The sequence below is a fragment of the Uranotaenia lowii genome, chromosome 1 (assembly GCF_029784155.1).
Source record: "Uranotaenia lowii strain MFRU-FL chromosome 1, ASM2978415v1, whole genome shotgun sequence".
Classification (NCBI taxonomy): Eukaryota; Metazoa; Arthropoda; class Insecta; order Diptera; family Culicidae; genus Uranotaenia; species Uranotaenia lowii.
Genome location: NC_073691.1, coordinates 151135288 through 151142253, shown reverse-complemented (window position 1 = coordinate 151142253; position 6966 = coordinate 151135288).

Genomic DNA, 6966 nt, shown 5'->3' with positions numbered 1-6966 from the left:
GGCACTGGCACTGTTGACCAGACATCTATCGAACATCTTCCAAGTGTCGGAACCAGTACAGCGGGAAGGATTACCGATTGCCTACTTTTTTCATCATCGCGTTTTGCGAAGGTTGCCAATCATCAGCACGAAAACTCCGGATTCCAACAGTATTCAAAATACTATCTTACTCACTTCTTCGATTCTGAACGCCTTCAAAATCTTACAACAGTTGATCTTTGGGTGTGCCAAACGGTAGCGCACATTTGCCATTTCTTAAGTTCCATGCTCTGCGCTGGCCAGAGCTTCATGGAACGGAAATGACATTCAATTACTCTTGTAGTCATTAAGCGTGTGTGCTGTGTGTCTTACTCCCGGTGAGCATATGCCACTGCGAATATGCTCACGGGTTGGAGCATCAAAAATTATAATTTATGACAGTACTAAATTTGTCACACCACTACGCTGTTGCTTCATTCGGAATACTCGTCGTATTCCGTTGAACTCGGGTAGATACAAAACCTCAGAGACTCGCCATCGACGCTAGACAATCTGGAATCTCGACAATTAAGCCGTGCCGGGAGGGCTCGAGCTGATACAAAAATATACAAATTATTCTTTTAGAATATGAGCACGTCGATATTCAACTGTTTATCCGGAAGAGTGGCTACAAGAAGTGAAGGAAAAAAACGTTGAGCGGAAGCCTGTTTCAAACTTCAAAGCAGTTTTCCTCTTTCTTGCGGTGCCCGCTTCCTGCTTTCCTGGCGAAAATTCAAACTGAAGGAAGTTGTGCCCATCCATCTTTGAACATAAACCGAAGCTAACGTTGGCTAATAAAAATAAATATGAATATTCAATCAGCCACCCAAAAGGGTTATCCCATACATAGCGAGTTCCTATTCCTATTCGTTCATGTATTGTCTTTCAATTCATGGCCGACTGCGATGATGGTCAATTACGGCTTATGTCGGACCCCTTCCTTGTTTGTTCAACGATTGCGCCCGGCTACTTGATTGGAAGAAATTGCGGCAATAAAAGAAAACGCTGTGTAAACATCTTCTCAAATCTCTCAATCTGTGGTGATGGTTCTTCCTGAAGACCTCTGATCTTTATGAAAACGAGCAAAACATTTTATTACCACCAACTTGTCTAGATTTCGAGTGCTTCGCGATAGCCGCAAATTACCAAAACCGTTTCCGGCGAATTTCGAACACTCATAAGTCACCTTTCGGGTGAAAAACGACTCACATCCGAAAGAAAATGTAAGTATATTCACTTCATCCTCAGAATCGCGAGTAGCGAGTATCCGCAAAAATTGTTGCGGCGCAAACGTTCTTCCGTACGCGTCGCCGACATCCGCTCATACTTCGACCGATCCAAATAGACTCGCCGGGGACGACCCGCAGTTCGTTTAACCTAAATTAACTTCACTGTCTTAATAAACAACCAATCAATTTTAGCATAAGCAGAGCATCTGAAGTTTGCTTTCGTTTCTTGGCACGGAAGGCGGCACCGAGTTTTAATTTCAAGTCGATTGCTGCTACATGAACAGTTAACAGATCGGGGAACAGGTTCCGCTACCCTTCCTGGGAAGATATAGAAAAAAAGAGCTACCAATAAGAGACTCTCAAGGATGGTGGTCTTGGCAGTCAAGCAGTCGGAACAGTATTTTCGTATGCCCGGATGTGCCGATATATACCGTACCTACTGCTGTTGCCAGGGTTTTTTGCTAGTTAAAACAATCAAGCCATCACGGCACTCACTTCCATTTTCCCGATAGAGTCAGTGCAATTTCCAGGAAAACAGAGGGAAATTCTTTGAAATTGTTGAATGTTGCAAAGGAACTGCTATTCCGTACCTACTCCGGAAGTTGGACTTCTTCACGATGCATTCGGGCAGCAATTTAAGCCAATCATGGCTACCAAAAAGAACTGGTTGTAATGATTCGAATGTTATTGTTAATTGCAAGAAAAACCTTCAACCATTCAATAACCTCATGTGTATAAGAACCGTAAACTGGGATTACTGTTATCACCGAAGTAATGGGGATGAATGAGCCCGAAAGACTTACAATCACGGGACTTTTAACCGGGGTAACATTGATCAATTTGGAAGAGGAGGGCTACCGAAACAAATCAATTGGAAATCACTTGATGAAAACGCCGTTTCACGTGAATTCAGTGAAATTGTTTGGCAGGATATTTTCATAACAGCTGATACTTTTATCATAACATTGGCTATTATGTGACCGCAATGCATGATATGATACAATGGTTGAAATCAATCAATGTCTTTCGTAATGTGATTGACGAAGCGTTTGGGAGAGATTTTCACGAAAAGACTATAATGTACTGCTTTTTAACAAAATACTTTACGAAAGTTGTTCCGCGAACGCACCCAGCACTACGCACATCTCACAAAAGAAAATTTCCAGAGTGGTTCGACAAACACCTTGTTTCAATGTATAAACAAAAGAAGAAAGCGTACAATCAGATTAAGAAAACTCGTTTGATGAGCGACAGGGAAGTTTACAATGAAATTAATCAATTTTTCAAATTGGCCCATCGAGAAGCGTACTCGGCCTTTGTTTCAAAAGTCGAACGAGAAATCAAATCTTGTCCGAAACAATTTTGGAAATTTGTTCATTCTAAAAAGAAAAACAAGCAGAAAACGGTGAATATAAAGTATAAAAGTTGCATATCAACAGATTCTCAAAGCACTGCCCAGCTTTTGCAGATTTTTTTGAAACAAGCTATCAAAATACGGAAACATCATGTTCATTTACAATGCCACATGATCTCTTAATAAGTGATATGCGCTTGACTCTTGATGAAATTGAAGCAGGATTGGAAGAGTTAGATTCCGGAAAATCATCTGGATCCGATGGAATACCAAACATGTTGCTGAAGGCTTGTTGCAACGAGATCCAGTGTCCTCTCCTTGTTCTATTTAATACGTCGCTAAGTACCGGATCATTTCCATCGATTTGGAAAATATCGCAAGTTGTTCCTATTCACAAGAAAGGTTCCAAAGCGTTAGCAGAAAACTACGGTTGTATCCAGTCTTGGAGAAAAAAATTTCATCGTGTCAACATAGATTTTTAAGAGGAGATCGATGGTAACAAACTTTTGCGAGTACCCGTGTACTGGATTGGATGGTGAAAGGATCTCAAGCAGACTGCGTTTATACGGACATGTCGAAAGTTTTCGACGTAGCAGGAATGAAGGAAATTCTGGAGGCATCATCGAAATCCTATTTAGAGGCTTCCTCTGCAGTGCCTCAAGGTAGTCACTTGGGACCACTTCTCTTCGTTTTGTTAATGAATAACTTACCTGGCTTGATGATTCATTCGTTTTGATCTACCCGATTACGAGAAATTATTTTCACCCGTAAAAACGATGGAAGATTGTGAGAAACTTCAAAAGGATTTGGACGTGTTCTTTGCTTTTGTGTACGGATGCAAGCTAAAAGTGAACATCTCCAAATGCTCAACGATTTCGTTTATCAGAAGCAATACTCTGATCCTGTTCAGGTACTCCCTCGGCGACGATGACATTCAAAGAGTTATCAGGGTATTGAACTTAGGCGTCACTTTGGATTCCGGATTAATTTTCAGAGACCACATTAATAACTTGGTATCGGATGGACTTGCACTTTTCGGTGTAGTGCGGCGCTTTGCTAGGAAATTGGAAGATCCATACACTATCAAAAGCATGTGTGTCAGTTTGGTAAGATCTAGATTCGATTTCCAGATACAATGTACATATAAGTAGACTGGAAGGAGTACAGAAACGCTTTTTGAGATTCGCTGTCAGGAATCTAGGCTGGAGAGAAAATTTGCCAGATTACGAACACATCTGTATCTGTATTTGGATCTGTATTTATTAGAGAACCGACATCGCATAAATGATCTGATGTTCTTTTTGAAAGTTGAACGCGGTTTGACCAACTGAACATTTCTACGCATGATTGACAACTAACACCAGCAATGTTGTCTTAAGAAGACAAAGATTTTACGTTCCTGAGAATCGCCAAACAAACTACAGTCGCAACGAGCCAACCCTTAGCTTTATGAGGGAAATAAATAGTGTTAACAGTGTCATTGATTTCAATTAAAGTTTATCTATAATCAAAAATCTTTACATTTTATTATTAAGAAGACAACTGTATGTAAGATAATTTTAAGATAGCCGGAATGATGGGCTCAGCCCATATATCCGCCAATAACTAAATTCTAAAATTCTAAATTATAAATTGGAAAAAAATTCATGAAATCATCAGTAATTTCGTCTTTGTTGTATATCAGGGTGGCAGCTAAACACAAACCGATCATATTCATACACTTGGGAGATTGGCCTAAAAAACTGTCCTGTGCAAATCTTCAGCTCAATCGGACTTTATTTAGAGGTACCTCAAAACGCCCAAACTTTCGGATTTTTTATCCTCAAACATCACCAAAGAGGGACCGAAGAAAATCGGAAAAATCAAAATTTTAATTTTGATGCCATAAAATGTCGATGTATAAAACGTCTAAATCTGCTGTAATCTTTTTTTTTGTCTAAAATCGGCCAAAGCAACAATACCCACAGTTTCCACATTTCAAACTAACTTGAATCCAACCTTATCCACACTCAATCTTAATTCAAACCGAACGCTAACAGTGTTACCATAATGAAACGGATGAAAAGTTTTTCGTTTCATCCGTTGAAATATGTAAGATATTTTAAATTAATGTATGTATGAACATTAAACAGATAACAATTGTACATTTATAACAGGCGAACAGCAATCAACGGACTCCTAACCGTTGGACTGAATCGAAATCGACAAAAACAACAGACAACAAAGTGAGTTACACACTACATTTCATTAATCATTAACAACGCTCACAATAATAATTTGTAATAAAACTTCTAGTTCCCTTGAAAAAGACCAACAAAACTGGTCGAAACGTCGAGTATTTCAAAAACCATCGTTGTTTAATCTACATCCAAGACCGAAAAAGCCACAATAAAATTATTGTATATCATTCCCGGTCGAAAACATAAACCAAAATTCAAACGAATAATTTTAAAGCAAGAAATTATTTTTGAGCTAATTAACTTTGGACTTTAATTGTAAACAAATTCTTTGATTCATAAGCATATTTTTATTGAAACAAAGTGAATTTTCTTTTAACTAAAGAAAAATGTTTTCAAAAGATAGGAATAATTTATTTCAATAAAAACTTCATAGTTAGAAGATAATTTGGATTGAGCAAGAAGAATTTAAAACCGAAAAATCGAATAAAGTTTGACAGGTCGTGTTAAAAATCTAAACCAGTGAATCAGAGTTAGCTATATAGGAGGATTCAGGATAAAGAATGGTAGGGGAGAGTGGGGATACTTGATCCCCTTTTTTATTTTCACCATATCTTTTTGGAAAAATTTTAAAACTCACAATCTTTTGCATTTTCTGACAGCATGTAACTTCAAATTTCTATGCTCCAAAAAATAGAACGATACTTGTAACCGTAGATGAACTAGAAGCATTTTCATGAGAGTAAAAGAATTGCGATATTTTTTAAGTTAAGGGAGACTTGATCCTTCATTCAGGAAGCTCTTATCCTTGGAAAAAAAATCAAAGAAACCCCCTAGATAGAAAATCAATTGACTATTAAGGTCATGTTTGTTCTCATTTCTCAATTACAACTGTCAGAAGAATAAAATTCTATAACTTTGTATCAACCCTAAGACTTTGCATACATAAAGGCGCTATTTTCTGTAATTAACAGAAAATTAATTATTTTAGCCATTTTCTTCAGACAGTTGTTGGATAAATATTAGGTATTGGATAAATATTAGTAATCTCGTAATCAGCAATTATCACGATTCATTCAGAAGAAGAATATACTGTTTTGAACTCTAGAGATCAAATGTACCCATAATCAACATTTTAGGAAACTTTTTTTCAAAAAAGTTGAGAGTTTTCCATTGCTTTGAAAATGTGGTATTATGAAATTCATATTATACTCGAGCGATTGATACATTGGAATAAATAGTTTTGTTGTAATTTTTCCATGTAAGGAACATTTTAAAGGGATGAAAAAAAACTTCAAGTCACATTTTCTGAAATTTTTCATAACGTGCCGCTAATTGAGCCAACCCCTTTCTGATACCTGATACACAGCAAGAAAAATTCGTGTAATTTTAGATTGAAAACGATGCACGAAAACGGAACATCGTTTTCAATCTAAATTTACAACATCGTTACATTGAGGCGTGTAAATTTATACCAAATACGATGCACGAAAAGAGAACAGCTTATTGTCGTGTAAAAATACACAGCGATGTAAAATTTTATATTTTTTTCTCGATATTTGCAGTTTTTATGAAATATTCAAGTCTTATGTCAATAAAATACACTATATTACTATTATTAAACATTTATTTTTTAAACAAAAAACATCAATAGTAATGGAAAAAAGTACACCCACCATCACGAGCACCGCCAGACTGAGGCAATGTTGTACACGAACATATACATCCTGTTGATATTCCAATCGGTCAGCGTCACTGGGGGACCAAAGGGAATACCTTTCCGCACTGTCATGGTCCGGATTCACACGTCGTCAGCCGGGTCAGGATGTGTTTTTGTTAACAAAGGCCTTGGATCGTTCAGGCAAATTTCTCTCCAGACAATCTTATCGGATCTCTGCCACTCAGCCGACGCTGTAATCGAGACATAACTTATTAGTTTCAATAACATCATTCGTCTATTTTTCACAGAAACCTACCAATTTTAGCAAAGCGTTGAGATGCTGGAGCTGCGTCATTAAAACAAGATACTCGGTTTCCGAATACTGACTTGACTGGCAAATGGCTCAGGCAGACTGTTTTATTCAATTTTAAATTCAATAGATATAATTTTACACTGTTTGTGATATAAATTTCATTGACCAGTTGATTTTTACATCACGGAATGTAAAATTATAGCAAAACAATTTAT